The 27,226-nt window shown below is 44.0% G+C and overlaps 1 long non-coding RNA gene across 3 annotated transcripts in view; it reads right to left on the bottom strand.

Annotated features, from left to right (window-relative positions):
• Positions 1 to 27,226, bottom strand: part of LOC118968527 (uncharacterized) — a 250,437-nt gene that overhangs the window by 9,802 nt on the left and 213,409 nt on the right. The window contains exons 4-6 of one of the 3 annotated variants that reach the window (XR_012120563.1): positions 24,608 to 24,812; positions 21,662 to 21,750; positions 19,648 to 19,898 (exon numbers count right to left, since the gene is read on the bottom strand). This is a non-coding gene — a long non-coding RNA (uncharacterized lncRNA). Of the gene's footprint in view, positions 1 to 8,520; positions 8,619 to 19,647; positions 19,899 to 21,661; positions 21,751 to 24,607; positions 24,813 to 27,226 lie in introns of all 3 variants that reach the window. The other 2 variants (XR_012120564.1, XR_012120565.1) reach the window with 2 other exon arrangements.

Genomic DNA, 27,226 nt, shown 5'->3' with positions numbered 1-27,226 from the left:
CTACCTTAGTTTTCTAATATGTTGCCTGGACAGTTAACTTGCTTAAAGTGGCTTCTAGCATAAATTATATCATCCTTCCTATGCAATTTTCTATTCACCAACTGAATGGACTGCAGAGGAAAGCAATCAGAGCTGATGAGCTTATTTTACAAGTTAGTCCTTACTAAGTATCTCTCAGTGATAACCAAGATAGTGGTGGCAAAGATTAGCTTTCAGTGGGAGCTGAAACCTTGAGCATTGTGGTGTCAGATTTCCCATACTGCTACTTTCAAGCTGAAAACTACTTCTGACCACCTTGACAATGCTTAAAATAGAAATGTACCTGATTCTTTACAGCCAAAATACTGTGCTAGTCTGAGTTTGATTCTCACAAACAGTTCTATAATTAATTTTGAATGCTTTCAATGTTAAAAGATGCATGCTCACTAGAGAAATCATTTGTCATCCCAAACTATTTTGGGGTCTCTAACAGTTTTGGAGACACCTCCTTAGCAAGGTAAGGTTTCTTTCTTTTATTTTTTTATTTTTGACTTTTTTTTTTTACTTTACTATTTATTTATTTATTAAGGAATCATTGAAATACAATCTTATGAAATTTTCACATGAGTAATATTGTGGTCATTACACCCATATTATCAAGTATCCCCCCACACCCCACCACAGTCTCTGTCCATCAGCATAGCAAGATGCCATACAGTCATTAATTGTCTTCTCTGTGCTATACTGCCTTCCCCGTAAACCCCCACACTATGTGTGCCAATTATAATGCCTCTCAATCCCCTTCTCCCTCCATTCCCACCCGCCCTTCCCCACCCCTCCCCTTTGGTAACCGCTTGTCCCTTCTTGGAGTTTGAGTGTCTGCTGCTGTTTTGTTCTTGAGTTTTGCTTCATTGTTATACTCCACAAGTGAAGTAAATCATGTGGTACTTTTCTTTCTCCGCCTAGCTTATTTCACTGAGCATAATACCCTCTAGCTCCATCCATGTTGTTGCAAAAGGTAGTATTTGTTTTCTTCTTGTGGCTAAATAATATTCCATTGTGTATATGTACATCTTCTTTATCCATTCATCTACTGATGGACACTTAGGTTGCTTCCATATCTTGGCTATTGCAAATAGTGCTGCAATAAACATAGGGGTGCATATGTCTTTTTGATTCAGGGATCTTGTTTTCTTTGGGTAAATTCCTAGGAGTGGAATTCCTGGGTCAAATGGTATTTCTATTTTTAGTGTTTTGAGGAACCTCCATATTGCTTCCCACAATGGTTGAACTAATTTACATTCCCACCACCAGTGTACGAGGGTTCCCCTTTCTCTGCATCCTTGCCAGCATTTGTTTTTCCTAGTCTTTTCTATGTTGGCCATCCTAACTGGTGTGAGGTGATAGCTCATTGAGGTTTTAATTTGCATTTCCCTGATAATTAGCCATGTGGAGCATCTTTTCATATGCCTGTTGGCCATCTGAATTTCTTCTTTGTCTGTTCAGATCCTCAACTCTGTGTCTTTTGATTGGTGAGTTCAGTCCATTTACATTTAGGGTGATTATTGATCGATATGTACTTATTGCCATTGCAGGCTTCAGATTTGTGGTTATCAAGGGTTCAAGGGTTGCTTCTTTACTATCTAACAGTCTAACTTACCTAACTTAGTACATTATATCAAATACAATCTAAAGATTCTTTTTTTTCCTCCTCTACTCTTTATATATTAGGCATCATATAGTCTGCACTCTTTGTGTATCCCTTGACTGACTTTGTGGGTAGTTGATTTGATTTTGCATTTGCTTAATTAATTGGTCTACTTCCTTTACTGTGGTTTAATCTTCTCTGGTGACCACTATTTATCCTTAGGAACACTTCCATCTACAGCAGCCCCTCCAAAATACACCATCAAGATGGTTTGTGAGAGGTAAATTCCCTCAACTTTTGCTTATCTGGAAATTGTTTAATCCCTCCTTCAAATTTAAATGATAATCTTGCTGAGTAGAGTATTCTTGGTTCAGGCCCTTTTGTTTCATTGCATTAAATATATCATGCCACTCCTTTCTGGCCTGTAAGGTTTCTGCTGATAGCCTGATTTGTTTTCCTTTGTATGTGATCTTTTTTCTCTCCCTGGCTGCTTTTAATACTCTGTCCTTGTCCTTGATCTTTGCCATTTTAATTATTATATGTCTTGGTGTTGTCTTCCTTGGGTCCCTTGTATTAGGAGATCTGTGTACTTCCATAGCCTGAGAAACTATCTCCTTCCCCAGATTGGGGAAGTTTTCAGCAATTACCTCCTCAAAGACACTTTCTACCCCCTTTTCTCTCTCTTCTTCTTCTGGTACCCCTATAATGCAAATATTGTTCTGTTTGGATTGGTCACACAGTTTTCTTAATATTCTTTCATTCCTAGAGATCCTTTTTTCTCTCTGTGCTTCAGCTTCTTTGTATTCCTGTTCTATAATTCTATTTCATTTACCATCTCCTCTACCTCATCTAATCTGCTTTTAAATACCTCCATTGTGTATTTCATTTTGAAAAGTGCATTTTTCAAAATTTCTATCTCTTTCTTGAAGTCCTCCCTGAGGTGTTGACTATTTTTCTGTAGCTCTGTGAGCATGTTTATGCTTTTTATTTTGAAATCTTTATCAGGAAGATTGGTGATTTCAGTTTCATTTAGCCCTCTTTCTGGTGTTTGTGAGATTTGGGGTTTCTTTTGCCTTTTCATATTTGTATTGATTATTCTGGAATAACTTTGTGTAGGTGGCAACTTATAGTGCCCAGAAGCTCTACTCTCTGGAGCTGCCCATCACCTGGAGTGATGGCGGGAGTCGCAGGTTAGCGGTGCCTGTGCCTGTTAGAAGGAAAGAGCTCTTTCCTGCTTCCTGGCTGCAGTGCCTGCCTCTACTGTCAGGGCCAGTGAGCCAAGTGCACCTAGGGAGCCTCTGGGTTATGCCCTTGCAGCTGCCATAGGCAGAGCCACCCTCTGGATGGCCTGGCACAATGGCAGGGGCAGCAGGTTTGAGAACTGGTGCTGGCCAGGCAGAAGGAGCAGCAGGCTGCATATCATGGTGGCAGGGTGGAGTCTCAGGGCCGGCCAGCCAGGGGAATGGGATGCCTGAAGCTCCTGAATGTTCCCAACCTGCTGGGCTGAGTGTACCAGGACAATTTTGTCTGCCTGTCCTTTCTCCTGAAGAGCAAGCTCTGTGTAATCTGTGCCCCTTTAGCAGCCCTCTCATGTTGGGAAGTCTTTTAAAGTGCCCCCTTTCTTTTGTCCCAGAGTGGCCAGTTGTGGGTACCTCTTCTCCACAAGTGGCTGGAATCTCTGTCTCTCCAAGTGTTCCACTTGTCTTTGCTTTCCAACCCCACTAATCTCCAGAGCACCACATAGTATGGGTTTGTGCTCCTGGAGCAGATCTCCAGGGCTGGGTGTTCAGCAGTCCTAGGCCTCCACTCCCACCCCGCTCCATTTCTCTTCCCTCTGGCTGGTGAGCTGGGGTGGGAGGGAGGGCTTGGGTCCTGCTGGATCAAGTCTTTACTATTTTACCCTTTTCCATGAGGTCTTCTCTTTTCCCCAGATGTAGGCAGTCTGTTGCAGTCTTCTCTCTGGTTGCTCTTTCAGGATTCATTGTATTTGCTGTATTTTCATATTATATGTGGTTTTCGGAGGTTTCTGTCTCACTTATCACACTGCCATCTTCAAGCCTCTTCCTAAGGTAAGGTTTCTTAATGGCCAGAGAGCTCCCTAGGCAGGACAACCCCTGGCTTCTTGTCCACAAGCCTAATGGGACACTCTGAGCCCTTTTAAGTGTTACTATATCACTGCCCTCACAATGGACAGGTCTCACCACTGAAAGCCTGAGACTGAAGGAAACTGCCGCCCCATTTCTCAGGCAGTCTGGGGCAGCCACTCTGGTATTACCCCTTCATACCTTTCTTTGGTTCTTAAGATTCATAAAAGTTTTCCCTATTTCTACAGAGCTTGGAACTGGATAGAATCCTGCCTTCTTTCAAGATCCTCATCAGACAGGGCCATCAGCCTCACAAGTATTAAATCAAATTCTGATCATGGCTTTGTCCAGCCTGGTCACTGTTCTGGATTTTATGGCGATGGCAAACAATGAGGCTTTCTCAAGATCCCCTGAAGAGGTGGCCTGGGCAGCCGATATAGCAAGGAGTGTGGTGATAGTAATGGCAAGCATAGTAATAGCTGCGGTCATCATAACAGCTGTAACACCTACAGAAATCTGTGGGCTGTGTCAGGTGCAGCCATGATCGACCCACAGAATGGCCATGTCATGAGTAGCCTTCATTCCAGACTTCACAGACCACAACTGGGCCAATGCTGAGATTTATATGCCCCAGTCTGTAGTCCACTTCAGTGACTGTATCCTTTGTGAAGTATGGATTGTTAAACATTGACATTCCCACTCATCTTTCATACCATGCCTTTCAAATTTCAGCTAACAGTGAACATCTCAAGTTACTGCATGGTGCCACAGCCAACCCCACATGGTTTACTTTCAGCACCATTACCTTCTTTGTCTGTACAACATTAATTTGAATAGTTTATTGCATTACAATGTTATCACTTGTTTGTTTTTTAAGAAGAAGAAAATGAAAAACAAAGTGCAGGTGCCAGTGATGCATAGCACTGACTTTATCAACTTATTCTAATTGAGTTCAAGATAGAAATCATTAGCAGTGCCAAAAAACTTATATAACATTCATCTAACAGAGACTCCTAAGCACTTGAGAAAAAAACCATTCCTAATCCCCAGCATTCTAGACAGAGTGCCAAACTTGTCCAAGGCTGCTGATTCAGGCCTGTTGGTCCACAGCAGTCAAGCTCAGGCCAATCACATTCTCCATCTCACCCCTCTGCAGCCTTTCTGAATCCCCAAAATTAGAGAAGGCAAAGGGCCTCTAGGAAAGGCAGGCTGTGTAAACAGCCAAACAAGCTCCAAGATTTGAACCAAAGTTTTCTGGGTTTTCCTCCTTCAAAATCCAAATTACCTGGGAGACTTGCCACTGCAGACACAGGCCTTTTGAACTCTTAGGAAGCAGAGCACCAGATAAATAAACCATAACATAATAAATTAAATTTGTACCATTGCATCTATCTCCTATGAATGAAGTTCCTGGTCTTACTCTTTCAAGGTTTATATTTCAAGGCAAAATTTAAGCATAATTTAGAAAGTTTCCTTTTCTATTGAGTCAATTTGTTGTTTTTAAAATATTGTACAAATAACTCACATGCACTGTTGGGTGGGTGAATAATCTATCTTTTGATGGAAAGCATAAGTTCTTTATAGAAGGAATCATTTGTTTCTTAACATCCCCAAGGCAAAAACCTCCCAAGATAAAGCTAGGACTCTTCCCTTTTCTGTCTTATTTGACACCGTATTATAAAATAAATTCTCTAAATCAAATGATCTTCAACATATGATTTTGGAGGTTTGTGCTCGTTACCTCCTAAAGGTGAAAGCTACTTGGAAGTGTTCATTCGTTCATTCAATCATTCATTTGTTCAACATTCATCGAGGGCATAGGACTCCCACAGCACTGTGCTCAGGGGTAGCACTAAAAGATGGGGGTGGATGAAAAGATGAGTAAAACAGGGTCCCTACACAGTGGATGCTCAGAAGCCCAGAATACAGGCCGAATGCTAAAACAAGGAGCAACTTGGAGGATCCAATATGGCTCCTACATCTGGTTGTACACAAAGATCATTAAAGAAACTGATTAAAAGTAAAATAACTACAATAAAAATAAGCATAAATGTTAAAATAAAAATAGAAGACCTGAGAATATATATTCTTATAAAACCAAATAATTCTGAGATTGAGGCACATGTAGGAATCACAGAGGCTTTGATAGTATTTTAGTGGCTAGAAAATCCCACATAGCCCCTCCCACAACCACCAGAACCATTTTGCTTACTGCTCTTAGTCAAGATCAGGGTCCCTGAACTCTTCATTTTCAAAGCCGGAAAACCAGCCTTCAAAGAAACGGTCTAACTTGCCCAGAGAGAGAATATCCAGGAAAAGTTGCATCTTTGACAAGGCAGTCAACAGTTTCTAGCTGCCAGTGTGTTATTAGAAAGTCAAAAGCCCATTTCAGCAGGATGTAAAGCTGTTCACATGGGGTCACAGTTCATCAGAGCTAGGTGGAAACTTGTAGATCAGAGTCCATAAACTCAAGTGGTTACAGAGCTCAGGCAGTAACATAAATGATGGAAGCAGACCAAGATTAAAGGGGGCACCTGCTACCCCACTCTAGCTGGTACTTGCCATGAAACAATGTGAGCCTAATGGACCAGATCTTCCAAATTTTCAAGAGAAGCTAGAAATCTGGATTTGAAAAACTACTCACATAATAAGACAGACTAAGCAGACAGAGTTGACCTATCAGTCTCCAGGTTATAATTCCTGATCTAGTCTAAAGTCTTCACTCAACATATAAGAAAATAACTTTGGCCTCTTTCTCTTATCTTTTCAGTTTGGCCTGCCACCATGAGGGAGAGTTGATACTGAGTTAAATTTTGCTCTTTTTCCTGGGTTTGAATTGTTCAGTTGACTGATTGGCCCAGATGTTCACAGACAGGTTCAGTAAAAATCACATGCAGTGGGCCCTATATTGTGCTGCCCAGATCCCTATTACCCTGATTGGCAGGCCTCAGCTCTAAGCCCTTTCCCGAAATTGCCTTCAGCTGTGCCACTCAAGGCTGTGTCCCCTGCCTGGGTGTCTGGCATCCAGTGATTAGAGGATGCTTGTGTGTAAAAGCCCAGCCCTCTCACCCCAGCCAGTAAACTCCAGGGCCATCCCAGGTTCAGAGCCCTCAGTGGAATTTTCTAAAGCCTTGTGGCTATACCACAGCCTGGCTTTTCCCTAAGCCCAGTCCTGCTTCCCTGCAGGTATGGATTCCAGAGTGCTCCCAAGACATTTTCTGCACAGATTCTCTGCCTTTCATTCTGCTTCCTGGGAACCTGACTTCCAACACCATGCACATCAGGATCTCACTGAAAACTTCATCTGTAGCGTCCAGATTTGCAAAGTCAAATCAGAGAAGCATTCTGTGCTTCACAAAAATTTCTTTTGTCATTTTAAAAATTGTTTTGTTGGTTTTTGAAAAATCATACCATTGTAGATGTTTCCTAGTTCGTGTCCCCACCTTTAATTTTAGCCACAGCTGTGGTGGGCCGTTTCAGAAGTTCAGACTCACCTGGTATAGTCAAAGCCCCACCTCAAGTGTGGGCTGTGCCTCTTTCTGCCAACAGACTCAGAGCCTTTTCTGATGCTTCCAGGGCCCACTTTCAGCTGGAACCCTGAAAGTGATGCCTGGAAGGTGGGGTTCCTTGTGCCAATGAGGACTGGGGCCAGTGGATTACTGCTCCAGTCTCCTAGCCTTCAGGCCAGTCCCCATGGCCAGGAGCTCCCATTACCCATCTCCACAGCCTTGACACACCAAGGCATGGGCTTTCACTCTGCCCATCTCCGTATCCTCACTCCTCACCCTGGGATTGTGCCCAAGATCAACTACTCCAAGTCCTTTCCATGAGACTCTGCTTCAAGTGGGACCCAGGCTAAGACACACGGATCCTCACTGCTTAAAAACTCAACAATACAGAAAAGCGTGAGAAGAAAGCAAAGTCTATTTTTGAAACATCCTTCCACTCATATTTCTACGTATCAATGTCCACTTATAGGTAACTTTAAATAAACCAGATCAATCCACACATTCTGTTTGGTGACACTGCAGGTCCCTTCAAACACTGGTCTTACTGAGTACATTTAAAATTCAAATGAACTTCTACAGTTGTTTCATCCATCCAGCCATTCATTTAACAAATGTTTGTTTCAGGTCCTCCATGTACAAGGCACAGTGCTAAACACTGGAGATGTTACAAAGACATATCCCATGCCCTTAGGACATTTATATTCATTTCCTATTCAATTTTTCAGAAGCATGTTGATTGAACAAATTAAGACACATGTGTTTTCAAAAATCACATTAGGACTCCTTGAAATCTAATGCCATAGGCTTTAATTAGAGTTTTCACCCAGGTGGCATGTACAAGATGAATGGATTCCTGGGTTCAAATCTTGCTCTACCACCAAGCAGAAGTGTGCCTTTGAGCCTTATTTTTCTTGTTTGTAAAATGGGGAATAATAATAATAACTATTGTTAATAATAATAACAACCTTACACAATGAGAGGATAAAATGAGATCATCAACATTAAGAACCTGGTGTAGTACCTGACACAGAGTAAGCACTCAATATATTTTCATTGGAATGTCAATTGATATTTTCATCTAACATTAACCTCAGGTCCAGTACGTGTGTAGGATTGATCTAGGCACCATGGGAATTGGGCAGAATAAGTTGGACTCAAAGTGCAGACACTGTCCAACGCTGTTCCACTCAGCACAGTTTTACCAGCATGGAGTCCTCTCACTGTCACTGGGGGGCTAAGGCACCAGGAAAGCATCATGCTCCCCTTGTCACTCCCTGTGACCATAGAGAGCTGGGCTCACCTGTCAGTTTGGTGCCAATGCACAGGTGCAAGTGGTGATTTTGCACATTTGGAGTTCAATCCAGGCCCCCAGAGTCCTGCATGCAGTGTTTACCAGTTCTGTAAGGAAAACACAAACCAGAAGAATGCAGAAGGGATGTAAATACCAGATTGCTCAGCTGTCTGAGCAGATATCTTGCTAGCATAGAGATTCACATTGCATCTCAAGTCCTTGAGAAGTATTAGGTTAGGCAGCTGCTCCTTAAGCCACATTGTCCCCTCAATATGAGGGGCGGGCTCACGAAGAGCTGCTCTCTTCTACCTTTTGTAGTCCTCCCAGCTCCCAGCATAGCCTTAATCCTCCTAGATGCTCAGTAAGTATCTGTCCACTGGTTGACTAGGTACTGCAGAGCTCCTTGAATACCGCCCCAGCAGAGAAAGAGTGTAAGAAGTGTGGAGAACATTTTAGGCAGCGCATCGCTTTTGAAAACCTGACTTTCCAAAGACTTCCTTCTTATGCTTTGAAAAGTGCTTTAGGGAGAGAGAGAGCAGATAAAACCCAGTCTGCCTCATGATGCAGTCTTGTGCATCTAGGTGGAGTGGAACAAGGGTGGAAGCAAGAACAGAATGTCTGTCACTCCATTGCACAGAAAGATTTCAAGACCAAAGGAAAAGAATATACACAGGCTGGAAAACATATCTGAGGTGATGACAAGATCAGATGAGAAATGAGACTGCTCTACAGCTGAGGATAACAAGCCGCTCCCTGAATATATATCTTGTTTGAATAGTTCATTTGTAAGGCAACCAGAAACATTATATAAGAATTAAATTAGAAACAGTGGAAACATCAAATTCAAATTCTACAAGGTAACAATTGGCTGCAGCCTATTCATAGTCTGTAGCTTATTCACTTTTCAGTTCACCATCGTTCTTACCACTCTAATCCCTACCTGCCATAAAGTTACCTTAAGTTACCATTTATCACCATGCTTCCACTATTGTTTATCTTAAAGATAAAATTAGGAGGAAAATTAAATTTTTGCACTCTTGTCTCTATCAAAACTGGAAAAACAAAAGATAGACTGAAAGGGCTACATGTTTCATAAAAATTATTTCACCCACAGCCGACTTTACTCATTTATGATACATTCTGGACTTGTAGGCATTTTTTTTATGTGTGGAGGGCCTGAAATGAGAACACCAGAAGTGAGAACACTGGATCCAGAAGTGAGATCACTGGAAGTGAGATCATTCTGGGCAGCTCACGGAAGTGAGCCTGTGTATATAAACCATGCATTGAAATAAAACTGTGTCACTTGTCTGCCATCAGTGGCCAGTGGACCTCCTGACCCCAATTTTGGTTTCTGTGTCTTTCTTGCTATCTCTGTGTTTTTCTTGCATCTCCCATCCACCTCTCTCAGGTTCAACTGGATTGCCGAGCTGGTCTCCGCATTTATTGAAGTATATCATTGGTACACAATGTTATATTGGTTGCAAGTATACAACACAGTGATTCAACAGTGATTCAACAGCTACCTACATTATTAAATCCTCAATAAAGATGTTACAGAATAATTGACTATATTCTCCACGCTGCACTTCCATCCCTGTGACACATATTATGATTGAGATTTCTGTACCCTTTTATCCCCCCCACTCTTCCCACCCATCCACTCCAACCCTTCCCCCATGCTAACATTAGTCACCTCTCAGTGTCTATGAGTCTACTGCTCTTTTTGTTCATTTTGTTTTGTTTTGTTTTTATAATTCACAAATAAGTGAAATCATATGATATTTGTCTCTCTCTGCCTGGCTTATTTCACCTAGCATAATACTCTCTAGGTCCATCCATGTTGTTGTCACAAAAGGCAGGATTTCTTTTTTTATGGCTGAATAATATTCCATTGTGTGTATGTACCACTGCTTTATCCATTCATCTGTGGACACTTTGGTTGCTTCCATATCTTGGCTATTGTAAATAATGCAGCAATAAATATAGGGGTGCATATGTTTTTTTGAATCCTTGTAGGTATTTTAATTGCATCCTGAATTAGTTTCCTATTGCTACTATAACAAATTACTACAAATTTAGTAGCCTAAAAACAACACAGAGTTAGTATTTTATAATTCGGTAGGTCAGAAGTCCAAATGGGTTTTGCTGGGCTAGAAGAAAGGGGTCAGCAGGGCTTCATTCCTTCTGGAGGCTTAGGGGAGAATCCATTCCCTTGCTTCATCCAGCTTTGGAGGCACCCACATGCCATTACTCATGGCCCCCCAGCCAGCAATAGCCTCACTCCAAATTCTGCTTTCAGTCATTAGAGAGTCTCTCTGACTCTCACTTTCCTGCCTCCCTGTTTCCCCTATAAGGATCCTGGTAATTACATTGGGCCCACCTGAATAATCCAGGTTGCTCTCCCATCTCAGGATCCTTAATTTAATCACATCTACAAAGACCCCCTGTCCATGTCAGATAACATATTCTCAGGTTCTGGGAATTAGGATATGGACATCTTTGGAGTGGCCATTATTCTGTCTATCACACACCCTGTTACAGATGCCAGGAATTACTACACCACTGCTTTCAAAGGAATTCCCAAGGAGAAAAAAGGGCCAAAGGGAGAGCCAAACATTTTTAAACTTTTGAAAACAATCCAGTTAAAATTCATCTTGTTCAAATTCTTGAACCTAAAATGAGGGAAATGAGGAAATAGAGTGGTGAGGTGGCATTATGTCAGCACTTAAATCTCTTTCCAAGTCTAGAGAATTCCCACCTTCTGAGTTTTGGTGGGAATGAGGACAGCTTCCCATCACAGGGTATGGCTATGCTAGACAGTGGCTTTCCCAGCAGGCCTGAGATCTGGCTGCACCAATCAGAAACGCCACCTGGGCTTGAGACTGGGAGCTGGTGGTGCAGGAAGGAGGGCACAGGCACCTTCTCCGGTGAAAGCAAACAGCTCCCATCAAAACCACTAGTTCTAAGAGGAACTATGGCATTTTTCCTACCTCTTTGCTTTGAGCTTGGTGTTCATTCTGTGAATTACTCAGTATTCTAATAAGCTCCTTTCTTGCTTAACTCCATCAGAGCCAACTTCTGTTGCTTGCAGTTAAGAACAAGAACCAACACAGAGTATATGGCTACACAATATTCAGGTTAAGAGCTCTGAGGTCAACCAGCATTGAGTTCTGTTCCTCAGTCTGCCACTTTCTAAACCTTGGCCATGTTACTTAACCTCACTAAGTTTCAGTGTAATAGTAAAAGCATTGGCCCTACTTCATAGGTGTGGGGGCAATAAATAGAATAGCACACGTGAAGGACTTAGCTCAGTGCTTAGTATATGGGGATAACTCAAATAGCAGCTACTATTAATTTTAAAATATTTGCATTAAAAATGTCAACAGAGAATGCCAATTGCCCCACCGTATTCCCCCAGTATTCATTCTACTCTTTTTCTTTGGTAATAGAAGTCCCAGTTTGTAGCTGAGTACATAGCCACATGGAATAAAGCCTATCCCAGCGCCCTGTGAAGCTCAGTGTTCCTGTGTGACCAGGTTCTGGCCAATAGGCTATAAGCAGAAACAAACAACTTCCAAGAAACATCCTTAGAGACAAAGGGCCTGCTCTAATTTGTCTCTTCCTGCTAACTGGAATGCAAATGTGATGACTGATGCTTGAACAGCTTTATTGGACCTTGAGGTGGGAGCCGAGTGTTGAACAGAGTGGCAAGATAAATCTCTGAGGCTTCTTGAGGACTCTCACAAACCCTGCACTACCTACCATCAGGTCACTTTAGTCCAGAGAGAAATAACTTTCCATATTGCTCAAGCCTATATTATTGTGGGTGTCCATCAGTCGCATCTGAATCTAATCCTAATTGATCCAGAATCCTTCCTACAACATCCCTAATGCTAAGTCACCCAACTTTTGTGCAAACACTTCCAGTTGTAAAAGCTTCACTACCTTCCAAGGAGCCCACCTGTTTTGTTTGTATATTATGTAGTTAATACATGAGGCCATTGTTCTAGAAAATATGTAAAAAGTAACAATAATACACTTTAAAGTATGAAAGTCCCCATCATCACCCCCCTTAAGCTTCCTCAGAACTAAGCATGGTCAGCAATCCAGCGTATGTCTTTCTAGTCCAATCTAGATTCACAGTGAATGTATTGAGAAGGAGCCTGATGACAGAGACTCCATAGCACTCAGTGACTGATTGCATATGGGAATGGTGGGATAGAGAAGCATCAAAAATGAAGTCCAGGGTCAAGCCTGGGAGAAACTGGGCAGAAAGAGGGGACACAGCAGGAATAAGAGGAGAAAAGGAGAGAGGATGATAATAAGTCCAGCTCTGGGCAGTTTCATCTCCAGAAGTTGACTGATGCCTCAGGTAAATGTCTGGAGAAGGTCAAAATGTGGCCTGGAGTTGAGGGTGCAGAAGGCAGTCTTATGCAAATAGCTGGAGCTAGATGAGAGTGTCAAGGCCACGGGCTGGAGGTGGGGGCCGTGCGGGAAAGGGTGGGAGGTTGGAGAAGAGGGCCAGAGGCAGATTTGGGGGAATACCAACCTGCCTTAACAAGGATTAAGAGAAAAAGCCACCCAAACAGAAAGCAAATAGGTAATTAGGGAGGTACAGGGAGATTCCCTTGAAATAAGAATTTATTTTTTTTTTCGCTTAAAATAATGAAGTGAAAACAGTTTGAGAGGCCCATTGGGCAGCTCAGCAGCCTGTAGGTGAATAGGGGCAGGTCACTGGTAAATTGAGAAGAGCCACCACTCTGAGCAGTGAGAGCCCACCCAAGATTCCACAGAACTGAGGAGGTGGGTGGGGCGGAGCAAAGCAGCCAGCACACCCACCATGTTAGTGAGGACAGGCACCACCCGGCTCCATCCCAGAACAGATCCCCACACCTCCACGGCTAGACACAGTTTATTTCTCATTCACATGAAGCCTGATGCAGGTCAAGCCCCCATCTTATAGCTATGACTTCCTGGACACAGGCACTGGGAGTAAAGAACAATGTAAGTGAGACACTGGCTCTTTTTATTCCTCCAGATTTATTGAAGTGTAATTGACAAAACTATATATATATTTATAGTGTTCCACATGATGCTTTGATACACATATATTTTGTGAAATGATTACCACAATCAGGTTAATTAACACATCTATCACCTCACAGTTACCTTTTTCGTGGTGTGGTGAGAATGCTTAAGACCTACTCACTTAGCAACTTTCAAGTGTTACAATACAGTGTTACTAACTATAGTCACCCTGCTGTACGTCAGGTCCCCAGAATTTACCTTATAATCAAAGGCTTGTATTCTTTGACCAGCATCTCCCCACTCCTCTAAGCCCCTAGCCCCTGGTAATGTTCATTTTCCTCTCTATGAGTTGATTTTTTTTAAGATTCCACATATAATATAAAAGAGATCATACAGCATTTATCTTTCTCTGTCTGTCTTATTTCACTCAGCATAATGTCCTCTAGCTTCATCCATGCATCCATGCAAATGGTAGGATTTCCTTCTTTCTTATGGCTGAATATACGTGTGTGTGTGTGTATATATATAACTCCACCTCTTCTTTATCCATTCATCCATTGACGGGCATTTAGGTTGTTTCTGTATCTTGACTATTGTGAATAATATTACAGTGAAACAGGAGTGCAGACATCACCTTTGAGGTAGGATGTTTCCTTCATTGCTGAATCATATGATGGTTCTGTTTTAAATTTTTTGATGATCCTCCATACTGTTTTCCATAGGGGCTGCCCTGATTTATATTCCCACCTACAGATACTGGTTCATCATCACTTCCATGTGGGAGCCATACCTGTCACTTCTGCTCATAGTGCTCTGACCTCAGCCTAACTACACAGCATATAGACATTTAGTGAGCACTGACTGTTTGCACAGGTACCCATTCAGAAGGGAAGTAGAGTGGGAAAGGTAGTAGAAAGGAGGGTTGCCTGTGTTCTGTATCATGCCTCAGGATACAGAGTCTTGAGCTTCTGTGAGGAAAAATAGGACAAAAGCAGAGAGAATCCCAATTATCTAGGCCCAAAGGAATCCTGAGTCCATCCCTGATATAATACTTGGCCCTCTCAGCCTTACATCATCTGCCCTTTGTGACAAGCCTTCAAGCCTTTGATAGAAGCACTGCCTAGAGATAGTCTGTACCTTTTCAAGCATATAAAATTACCACCAGAAATCTGCTGATCCAACAGAAGTTACTGGAAAGGATTCAAGACCTTCCTGCAGAGTGAGACAACCACACAGAAGACTTTAAAATGCACAGTCTCAGTTGACTTTCATTATAATATGTGGCATGTACAAATATTATTATCACCCTCATCCTTACGTCACAGATGAGGAAACTAAGGTGCAGAGAAAGCAAATGACTTACCTAAGGTCACCTGCTGAGGCTTAACTGTGGGTCTCTAGGCTCCAAGTTAGGCTCTCTCCTCTATGCCACAAGATGCTTTTGGATTCTTTCTGTACCTTGGAGGGAAGATATTTAAACGACTGATACTCCCTGAAGACAGAGTAGGTGATGAGCTTGCCATGCCTTTTGAGTAGTTTGTTAAATTTATTTTATTTATAACACTTTGTATAAATGTTAGAGAAATTGCTTCAGCAATTTCCACTCCAACTTTGGCCTCTAGCAGAGTTTGCACTTCCAGGCCCAGTTCTGCCTGGCAGCAGATTTAAATGGCATGTGGAATGAAAGGCCCCATAGCCCAGCCTCCTCCCACATGCACCCTGCTGTAGAGACATTTTGCTAGTGCCAAGGTCAAACTGGTTGGGCGTAATGAGCTGATGGTGTGCTATGCCTGGGTTAGTCCTTTCTCTGTATCTCCATGGTGTTTGCTTTTCATTAAGAGTCTCAAAAATGTTACATGATCACTCCACAGATGCAATCACTTTATATATCTGCTTTATACACAGTGTCCCATTGAAACCTCACAGAAGCCCTGCAAAGCAGCTATTATTCTCAGTGCACAGAAGGCCAGTGGATTTAGGCAAATTATCCAAGATTCTACAGCTGCAAATAGCATGGCTGGTATTCAAAGCTAAACCCATCTGTCTCTAAGGCCTGAGCACTTTCTATTGGTCCACTAAGCCTCCTGGCTGAGGGACATGATGGGAAAAATGAAAATAGATCAACAATCATCTTAGAGTATTGCACAATGACCTTTCTAATAGAGTCTATTTGCTCAAGGTAAGAAAACAGAAAGAAGGGAGAGACAGAGAAACACCATAGATATTGTTTGGAACATTCTATCCATGGTTCAAATATCTGAATATATGTTGTCCTATATTTTAAGAGCTACCGGTCTGTGCCCAGGCTGAGCATGGGATGGGGCCTTGGAAAGTGAGAAGTGGGAGAGAGGTGACACAGGCACCGTGGGCAGAGAGACCCCGAGCCTTCCATGTCAACATCGCCACCCTATGTAACAGATTCCTTCACACTTTTACTTTTGTGTAATGATTTGAACACATTAAAGATGATCATTTGGAGCTAAAGGGAGAATACTAGAGGTTTTGCTTAAAACAGAAACAATAAGCATGCGTTTTCCTCTTCCCCCAAAAGCTTGTCCCAGGCTGCAAGTGTGAAGGCACTTGGCCACTGAGCCTCAGGTGGCTCCTTCCACCTGCTGTTTGCAGGAAGGAAATGACAGCCCCACATGACAAGCTCTCAGCTCATCCGCCTTCTCGGCTACCAGAGCTCATTTCCAGCTTCACCTCACAGCCTCATGTGAACTCAGCCCCGGTGCCTGAAACAGCCTCTGAGCCCACATTTGCATGTCGGGGTGTGTGTACGTGAGTACCTTCTCATGCTGCGATTAAAACTCAAAGCAAGTGCTATTTTCAGCCCAAGCAGCTGCCAGGTCTTCACAGCCAGGTTGGTGGAGCCCAAGCTGCCTGGTGCGAAATGTGAAGAAAGCATCTGGGGAGGTCAAAGCCTTCAAGCTTGCAGGATTATATGGATTTCAGACTCTCTGCTTCAGTGATATCCCTACATAAACAGACACCTTTCCTTACTGTCACAGCCCACTGGAAGGAGCCACAATGGCATGTTAAGTCTTGCACAGGTTTTCTGAAGAACCAGTGTGATGGAGGGGCAGGGCTTAGGGTGTCCCCAGCCCAGGCTCACAAGGGGAGAAAACAGCATGTAGTGTATGGTGGGCACTAGCTCAAGGTCCCAGCCTGGGAAGCAACTGTGACACTTAGAGCAGGACTCGGGACAGGTTAACTGACTGTAAGACAAGCCTCAAGTCACTAAAGGACCAGGCCTTATTTTCTCTTTGCCCTAAAAGGGCCACAGGGGAAAGAGTAAAGGTCATCAAGTTCAAAGAGGTTCCTCAGAAATAAGTGTAGACACAGTTCTAAGGCACAGGCCAATTAGAGCCCCTGGCTCTTCCTACAGACAGGGTCCACTGCTTCAAATGCTCTGCCTGGGTCACGCTGACCAGCACCCTTGGTGGAATAGAAGGTGGTGTGCTTCCCATGAAAGGGTGTGGAGTACAGCCCTGCAGAAGGGCATGGTCTAAGCCAAGCCATGATGCACCTGGATAAGCAACTCAAGTTCCACCCCAAAACCAAAGATGAATTCACACTACTCCCAACAGTGTCCACTTCCCGGCAGAAGCCTGGGAGTTAGTTTGACAAAACAAAAACCCAGTCTGGGCCAGGGCCAACCTGGCTGCCTGTAAAGGGCAGGGAGGCAATGGGTGTGGCTGGGAGGCAGGAGAAGGGAAGGAGCGTGCATTTTGGGCTCCCACAAAGAAGAAAGCTGGCCTCTTTGTGAGTTAGCAGTGCCCTCCACGCTCCCTCAGCCTGGTCCCTGTGATTGCCCAGGGCCCTTTCCTGGTTTCCGGTTCTTGATCTAGCTTAACTGAAGGAAGTAATGAGAGGTTCAGTAACTCACACGAAGCAACGTGACAGACCTGGCTCAGAGCCCTGCTCTCCTCACTTCTAGCCCAGTGCTCTTTCCCACCAGAATAGAGATGACTCACCCTGTCTCTTCACCTATGAAGAATAGTATTGACAAAAATATCCCCAGTTCCTCTGCAATTGCATCAGTAATATAATCATTCCTTGAGTTGACTGAGATCCAATTCCAAAGACACATGGTAAGGGGCAGCCACCTGACTCCTTTCCCCATTATGAGTGAGACTCAGAGGAAAGAGCACCTTCCCACTTGCACAGAAGACTAAAGCGAGAGGTCCGGTGTGACTGGGCCAAAAGTCACACAAGCAGTTGGTGCTGGAGACAAAGCAGACGGACAACCGCCACTCGGCAGTCTCGCCTCCCACCCCAGGCTCCGCAGAGTGGAGCTGCGCCTGCACCATGTCGCTGAGACTCTGAGTACCGGCCAAATTGCCTCCTGCTCACCCACTGTAGAAAAATGACCATCCCGGCTGAGCAAGGGGACTAGTCAGCTGATGCATTAAGTAGATTCTAAGGGCTCTTTATATTCTTGACTCAGGTAAACATTATGTAACCTCAACGTTTTTAACCCAAATAAACATTGCCAGGGCTGAGGATTTTCAGGGTAAGTAGGATAGGTGGGCTTAGTCCTGGCATCTCTTGGAGGCTGGGCACTGCCTCCCCTGGAGCAGGAACTGATGCCAGGGACTCATAGCTCACAGCTGCGCAGGGGGCTCTGTCCACAGGCTCAGGTCACCTCTGGGAGCTTCTGACCAGCTGTGAGCTCCTTTGCACCTAAGTACAGCAGGTCACTGGGGGCCCCTTGAAATGCAGAGCAAAATCTGCCGCCTGACACGTTCACCCTGGCTGTTTGGCTGCTTTGCATGCCTATGGGGCAAGCAGGCTATTTTTGAGCAGATTTCATAACCCTCTTTGTAGCTGCTGTGACTGCTGATTGCACATGTGTTTCCAGCTCCATTCCTGTGGCGAGAATGTTTACAGAGATAGCACGTTGTCAGAGAATGTAGAGAAAGCAAGATTGAGAGATTAGGAGCACAATTTCCATGTCTAGACATAGTTTGCACAGCCGGCATCTGCCCCAATCAGAGTTCCCAGGATTCAGCAACTCGTGCTGATCACACTCTGTACCATTCATCCCATCCCAAGAACTTTACCGTGAAATCTCCAAGGCATTGGCAAAGGGTGAGGAGAATGCTCTGGCATCCCTCCTGGGAATAAATCCAGGGTGGATTTCTGAGTGTTGTGGGAAGAAAACAGTGGAAGTACCAGAGAAATCTATGAAAGTCTGCATACATTTTCTTTTTGTAATCTTACATCTCAAGTTCAATTCTGGCCTCTGCGGCAGGCTGCCTCTCACTATCTCAGCTGGTAAGGCTGTTGTTATCCCTACCTGCAGGGGTTGCTTATTTATCTATCCCAGTCTGCTTTTTTCTCCTTTGCTTACCTCCTGTCAGCCTGGTGACAAGCCCGCTCACCTGTCGTTTTTAATTTATCTCTTTGCAACTTTGCCCACTGTGCTCAGGGTCCGTCAGGAAGCGCGGGTGCTCTGTTATACTCAGCTTGCATTTCGGAGCCACACCATGTCTGTCAATCCTCCCTTTGAAGCTTTGGTCTGTTTGTTACATGCCCCTTCCACTCTGTTCTCCTCTCGTGGTTCCTGTCATGTCCTGTGTCAGGACCGCCCATCAGGAGCCACGTAAAGGGACGATCTTTGTCACCTCACCCTCACTGCCACCCTCACAGCCTTCTGGGGGTGTTTCCAAGAAAAAGAATACCTGCCAACAACTGAGACCATTCAGCAGGCACAGGACTAATGCTCCACATGCAATTTTCTTTTTTTCATTTTCACTTAATCCTCACAACAATCTTCTGGGGAGGTAGGTGGCTGTTATTTTCCCCACTTTACACTTAAAACACCCAAGGCTTCAGTAGGTAAAGTCATTGCCCAAGTACATGCAGCTGGCTAGTGGCAGAAACAGACTTCATATTTAGATCTACTTAACTGTGGAGACTGAATGCTTAAAAATTCTTGAAGGAATTTAGGGAATGAACAAATGCATATTCAAGATCCCCAACCCTCTGGTTATGCAGTTTCTCATATCTGCTTCTGCTTCTTTCCTGGCTTCCAAGGAAGAAAAACCCTGACGAGAGTTCTACGATCTAAACCGAGAAACCGGAGTCCCATTCTCTCACCAGCTGCTGGCACTTAGTGTCCTTTCTTCACGCAGAGCGAGGACATGGCCTCCGCCGATGCGCTCACCATGGGGCTCGGGGAGGGCCTTCACCACCCGCTTCCTGGGGCTCCCCAGCCGGGCGCGCGGCCCCGGGAGGGCCAGGCCTCATGTGCAGCAGAGCAGCTACATAACTGACCACAGCTACGATGGGAAAAACTGAGGCAAGACCATGATTTCTCAGAAAATCAGAAGGCAGGCCAAGGAAACCACCTAAGATAGAAACAAACAAGGTCTTAGAGAACTATTTACAAAATAATGAGCCGATTTCCTGGCGAAGTGACTGCAGAAATCTTAAGTTTCTCTGAAATTCTTCCATAAGCCTAACTTCCATGAGCTAAAAGTGCAAAAGGAAGCAGCTTCTTACGGTCAAGCTACCACCCTGGGAGGAAAAGCAAGAGTCCAAGTCCTTACCTTAACCTCACCCATCTCCTGCCAGGCCACAGCCCTAGGACCTGTTACCCAAGCCAACAGAGTCTTCAGGCTCTGGCAGGGGGAACAGCATCCTGGTCCTTCTTTGGAGGCCAGCACTGGGCTGGGGTTGGGGTGGGTGGGAAGGTGATGTGAAAAAACATCAAGGGCAAGTTGGGGGGCAACCCTGCTAGTGTCCTTCTGCCCCCACCCGGCCCCGGCCCAAGCTGTGCCTGTGTGGGAGAACGTGCCCTGCTCACTGACCCTGCCTTGCTGCCTGGCTCCTCGGGGTTCAGTTCTGCCCAGCAAGAGCGTTTCTGGCTCCTCCCAGGCGTGCGTGCCAGGGCCAGTCACTTCAGGGGACAGAGGGGCAAAATGCTAGGAAGGCCTATAAAGATGAAGGGGTAAGTGCTCACATGCCTCTCTCCCTGCTATTTGAAAAGATTCCTGAATTCTTACAGTTCTTCCCTTCCTTGCTCCTCTTAAAGAGGAAAGATTCTGACCTTCTAGAAAAGACGCTAAGTGATCCGCACAGTAAAAGGAGAGTGGGAGAGAGCTGTGGGTTTGGGGTGCGAGATGTCCAGAGCAGTTTCCGGAGGCTGGAGAGCAGGGAAGAGAAGGACATGAGTAAGTTACATCCATGTGGTCTATGAATTTAATCCTGTTCTGTACTCTTTGAGAGACCTGGTAAATAATGAATTCCTTTTAAAAAATATTTTTAGTGACATATCTGCAGAACTGTGTTGGCTTTTGACGTGGCTCCGTGTAAAAACTAAGTCATAGGTCTCTACTTTCAAAAAAATATGGAAGTGTTTTGAACTCACATATCTTTAATATAGAAAGACAATCATCAGCTTGAAGTCATGCATCCAGAGTTGCTCTCTAGATTCTTTGATTCCTGGCTTCTTTGCTTTCCTCCTTCCTATATAAACTAAAAGGAGAGGAGAATGTGGCTCCTCGAGGACAGGGAAGATTTCTGATCCATAGTGCTGAGCCCAAAAGAGGTGCACAATAAATGGTTACTGGACTGAATTAAGAATTTAGGTGCCACATTTATGTCATGAGAAGATGCTCACAAAATTATGTCATATAATAAAATGATATCAAACAATATCATTTAACTGCAATTGTTCAAAAAAGAACATATATATACCCACATATCCATATAAAAAATGAAATAACCAAAATAGGTGGAGCTCTGAGTGGCTTGGGGTTTTTTTGGTCTATGTTTTGTCCAAATTTTCTATAATAAATATGTAGTTTCCCCCAGAAAACTCTTTTCTAAAAGGCAAGAAAACTGAAGTCTGGCACATTGGGATGACAGGATAGTCTCGTCAGGAGAGGGAAAGAGTTTAAACATAAACCTGCGGTCCTGGACAGTCTCAGGCAGGGAGAAAATGTCAATAAAACCACTCCTTATGTTCACCGTGGCAACGTTCCTAGCAATGGTGGAACATTTTGTGTTGGTGGGGAAGTTGGTTTGCAAGAGAAAACAAAGGCACTCTTCCTTTGGTTAAGAAAACATATTTGTTGTTAATCACATAGACCTATAAACTTCTCCAAACCTGAAGAAATTATTCCTCTTCAGAACAACCATAGCATTTTGGGGCAACTTTCTGGACATTTATCACTCCACTTTGCACTGCATCAGCTCCTAGGAAGGACAAGAGGACTGAAATTGAAATCAAAAGATGTAAGTTCAGGACTTGGCTGTACCACTTATGAGCTCAGGGACATCGAGCAAGTCATTTATCTTTTTCAAATTTCACTTTACTTGCCATTCAAGGAATGTTGTACAATTAGAATAATAAAGGACAAAGGAAGAAAAAAATTGGAACCAAAAAAGGCACCAAGAACAAATAAGTTCCTTGTAAGGGTTGATAATACTTCCGTGTTTGAACATTGATCTGTTTCCTGCCATCTGTTTTTGCTGCTATCCAGCATCCAACCATCCTTGCCATTAATCCGCTATCTTCCTTTTGGAGACCACCTCATTACTCTTGAGAGTGGCTGTCCCCTCACTGTGGACATCAAAGAGAATAGCTCCCCAAACTGAAGCTGGGCCAGTCAGTAGGTTCTCTCAGGACTTCAATCTTGAGTGAGTGATCCAACATCAGGGGCAGAGGAGGACACCTTACTCACCTTGGCCCAGCCAGTTTCTGTGGCCTCTCTTCCCAGAGCACCTTTGGTTCCTGTCTGTTTTCCAAACTTAGTCTTCAAGCACTCCATCTCAAAGTGTGCTCCACACAAAGGGAGATCAAAATTCTTGAATGTCAAGTGAAGTGAGATCTGAGAAGGACAAATGATGTGCCCAAGGCTCCTGTGCAAGTCAGTGATAGAGCCAGGTCCTGAATACACATCTTATAATTAAATATCCTCTCAACAAAATCCTCTTTTCTGCCTAAGACAGCTAGAATTGATTTCCGTGGATTACAACCCAGAACTCCAGCATATACACAGAGCAGAAACAGAAACACAGTAAGTTACAAAATTCTCAGATCTAAAAAGAGGATATAGACCATTTACTCACAGGAGACAAGATTTGTTGGGACTAAATTCAAAGAGGAATTTCTCAAGGGGGAACAAGTATGGGAGATGGCATTAAATAACATAGTAAATTATGTTCCTATGATGCCCAGATACTCTTTGAGAGCCAATAACTTGGTGTTTTACATGTTGTTACCTACAGCAGCTTCATAATACCCAGTATATTTTTGCTGACTGAAGGAATAAATGAATGAGGTCATTTTCTAGCAACTTCTCTCAGCTGACATTCTCAACTAGTGTTTCATCACTTTTGTCTAGGAGAGACACAGAGCTTTCATAAAAGTATCTCAGACTTTCCTCTTCTCAACTCCCACACTCACCTCCACACATTAGCATCACATGATTACCCACATGACGGGCACTTTCCACACCCTTGGATTCCTCATTCTCTCTCTCTACCAGCAAGTATATAGTCTGTCAAGAACTTTCTGCTTCTGTCCCTCACATTCACCTAGTCCAAAGCCAAATGTAGAAGTTGACCTGAGTTAGCAGGAGGTCATGTAGCCCAACTCTGAAGACTAGATGGTGTGTTGGAGGTTATAGAGCAAGAAGAACCAACGGGCAGGAATAGGCAGAGCAGGGGTGGGTCCGCATCCCAGGAGCCCTTTCTCTCCGTCTCTGACTGGCTTAATAACAAGAGAGAATATGATTCTGAATTCTGACTTCAACCAGTTAGAATGACTAGCCAGACCAAAGGTACAGAAGATGAAAACTACTGCTCAGCAGGGCCTGGCAACCCCATCTGCAGGAGGTTATGCCACGCTGTCATTCTGTTAAGACCTTGCCTTTTCCCAACCCTGTGGTTTGAAGAAGTTTTCTCCTGCTACATTGAGTCATGTTAAAATTAAGATACCCATTTTCTGAAACTGTACAGATTGTGCATCTTAAAAATTGGACCAATGATCCAATAATATCTTCCAAAGACTATTATTCCCCAGGCTTGCTGGGCCATGACCATGAGCTAATAGTTCCTACTCACCCTCTATATGTCATTTGCCAGGAGTCTGTGGCAGGCATTAGATTCCTGACTTAAGTTGTGTCTCCTCGGACACCAGGAAAACCCAGACAGTGGAAATAGCACCCTAGATGCCAAATGTATTGCCACCCTCTCCCCTCCTGCCCTCAGTGTCCTGGGAAAGCCATGTGTAAGCCAGGAGAACAACAAATCCAGAGTAAGGGATATGGCTTCCTAACAGGGCTGCAACCTGCCACAGTTCAGCCGTGCTTTGCATTGAGAAAGGCAAAGAAATAACTCCTCCTCTGGCCTGAAGCCAGTCCCCATAACAGAGCCGCATGGTGTCCATCACCTCTGATGCAAAGCACCATGGTTGCTGCTGAGTGGCTGGAAAAGCAATGGCAGCAATTCAGCTTGGGAGGACTCACACTTCCCTGTCCCCTTATTACCAAGTAATGTAAAAATATGTTCCAACAGCATCAGAAAAGCAAAGACCTTACAGGAGGTCTCAGTGAAAAGCCCAGGGCTATGTCAGCTCCTCAGCATATCCGTGGATGACTGGGCCGGTTCCTTCCCTTCCCACAGCAGGAGACTCGGCACCATTGCTTCAGCCTTGCTCCCCAAGTTAAGGCAGCTCTCCAGGAAAACAGGGCAGCTAAGATAAAAGGGAGGTGGCAAACCAGGGCTAAGGCCACCAGTGGCCTTCAGAGGAACTCAGAGGGTTTACCCCTTTGCTTTTCCTATTAAGCATGATTTAAACTCAAATTTACACATTTGGCTTCAGTCCAAGGGCAGCCTATTTCAAGCATAGAATAATTATCACTGGAGCTATTTTTTGTCTAGCATCTCTCAATTTCCCAGGAGGGGAGAGAATTTTGCTTTGCACCCTAAGGATGCAAACTTACCTACTTGGCCCCCAAAGCTATTACTTCCACAAATTTCCAAGCATCTTAGTAATATATTTTAGAAAGCAAAGCTTAAACAAGAAGGTGAAACAAACAAAACTTACCTGAACACATGGCACTTTCATAAATGTTGAGTTACGTGAGCTCTCAGGTGTCTGAGAAGTTGGGTAAACACAGACCAGCGATCAACAATCATGTAGCTGTGGTTTGTCTCTTTAAGTCAGAAGATGACAGACGTCTCTGGGCAGCATTTATATGGTTGCTCCGATTTCTTCTCACAAAGGAATCACAATGAAAATCCAAGATGGCCTATTAAGTGCAGCATTTCACAGAGTTGCAGGAGATGGTGTGGAAGTGGACGATGGGAAGGAAAAAGACACAGAATTATACACCTGCACATGAAGCCAGGAAGCACTTGTCATTGCAGCCACTTTACCACTCACCCACGCATGTCATCATAATAACCACTCAGTGAGCTGGGACAAAAGACAAACCAAAAAGTGGTGTCCAGAGAGAATTTTCACCTGATAGTTCATATGAAATCTACTTCTTTAAGTGCCTTAACAGGCCACTGCCATCTGCAAAGAACATTAACAGTATTGCCACAGTCCTGAAATCAATTCCCAGCAGGCTCTTGAAGTTTGCCCAGGGATGAGAAGTGGGTGCTTTTCTTGTCCTTCCCTATTGACCAAGTTTTGATTTTTCTAAAATACTCTCTTACCTTGATGGTGGATTTCAAGAAGTGCCCCAGTTACAATTCCTTCCGATTCTTATCCTCTCTCTGATGCATAAATATATAAAACATCCTGTTCATTGGCAAAATGGGGGAGCAAGGCTGGGATGGCCAGCAGGACTGCAAGTTATGGGGTGGAAAGGAAGCAGCCTCTCTTTCAGTGCCTCTCTGCCATCCCCTTACCCAGTGTCCATGGTATCCTCAAAGTTACATGAAACTCACTTTTCCCCCAAACTGCCACTTGAATGCAAAAATTCAGAAATCACTTGAGGAATATCTTGTAGAACCAAATCTCTGTATCTTTGCATCCCAGATTGAGTACTTTCAGAGAGAAGCATTAGCACAGCATAGGCAGCATGTACACTTCCATTAAGTCACACAATTCTCATACCCTCACTGGAAGTGGGTGTCATTTTACCCAATCAGAAGGCCATGCAACTGAAGCTGGAAGAGGTCAGCTGTTTTAGCTAAGGTTACACAAGCAATACATGGCAAAGCTGGGCTTCAATCCATGCTTCCTGTCCCTTTCAACTGCATCAGATTTGTCTCTCAATTTACAAGAGAATACTCAAATCTAGGAAGTGTTACAGTGCCATCATTATAACATCCCCTTGTAGGATCCCCATGAAATCAAGGGATGAAAGTCAAAAGCCTACAGGGGCCCTGGAAAAACTGCAGAGCATCTGCCCCATTAGAGGCAGTTGCTATATGGTTCCAGCTCAAAGTCGCCATAAAAACAGTGGTTCAGAATCACCAGGGATTCTGATCATCAAGAGAAGCTAGCAATCTGAATGTGTGGGGTGGGGTGGGGGGGTCACTTCATTTTGTGAAACGTGGCAATTCAGTTAATGCACACAATTTAAACTACCATGCAGACCAAACAAACATGTCTTTACAATAAATCAGGCCCCAGGGCCAACAGTTTGAGAAGATGGCAGGTGTAATGCAGGTCAGTTGCTGTCCATTGGGCCACATATTTCCCTAGCACAGAACCACACCTCCACTTTCAAGATCCTTTAGATTCCCTTCCCCAATGGTCTGGCTACTGGAGCTTCCCCTCCCAGCTCTTTTCTGTATCACTTTCTTCCAGGGGAGGCCTCTGCTAGTGTAAAGAGCTCCAGTCCTGTGATCAGGGCTCACTGCTCCCAGGAGACCTGGATGAGCCTCAGTTTCCTTGGCTAGAACACCTGTGATTTAAATATTAAGTGGAACTGATGTGTTTTGTAAACTTTAGTGTCATGCAAATAGAAGGTGGTGACCACAACTGAATTCCATTCACTTCAGGATTCAGGTGGGCCCCAAAGGAAGCTCTCCCCACACTCCCAAACTCCTCAACAGTCAGTATCCATGCCATTCACTGGACGTTTAACCACAGCCTGCCTTGTGTCATATGGTATTGGTAGTAATGCTCCTCTTTTGAACTCTTCATATTCTTTTGAACTTCTTCCCCAAAAAGAAGTTCAAGCTCCAGAAAGCAGAGATTATCCAGTATATTTGCCAATGTCCACATTAGCACCTGCCCATTGTGATCATCACCAAAAATATGCTGACTAAATTAAGTAGACTGTCTGCAGACACTTACATGGTTTGCATTCACATTTTACTCCTTTCCATTCTCAGAGAAGGAATTAGGTTTGTGAATGAGTAGAGTGAGGGCTGACTTACAGGGAAACTGAGGCAAGCTGGATGTAGAAGAAACCAAAAAAACAATAGAAGTTCTTGTCCTGCAGAGGCCTCTGACTGACACTGGGAAGTGACCTAAGGAACTCAGCAAAAGGTGATGGAGACACAGAGATGAAATGAGAATTCTGCATCTAAATAAGGACAGGAAGGAACGGTTAATGTTTCTTCCCAGGTCTGCCATCTCCTACTGCCATTTCCTCACAAAAAAGCAAGGGAACAAAAATCAAAACCACACCAAACCCAGAGGTGGAGCCAAGATGGCGGCATGAGGAGAGCAGCGGAAATCTCCTCCCAAAACCACATATAT

This window comes from Manis javanica, chromosome 8 (assembly GCF_040802235.1).
Source record: "Manis javanica isolate MJ-LG chromosome 8, MJ_LKY, whole genome shotgun sequence".
In the NCBI taxonomy this organism is placed as follows: Eukaryota; Metazoa; Chordata; class Mammalia; order Pholidota; family Manidae; genus Manis; species Manis javanica.
This window is presented reverse-complemented; position numbering and strand designations above follow the sequence as displayed.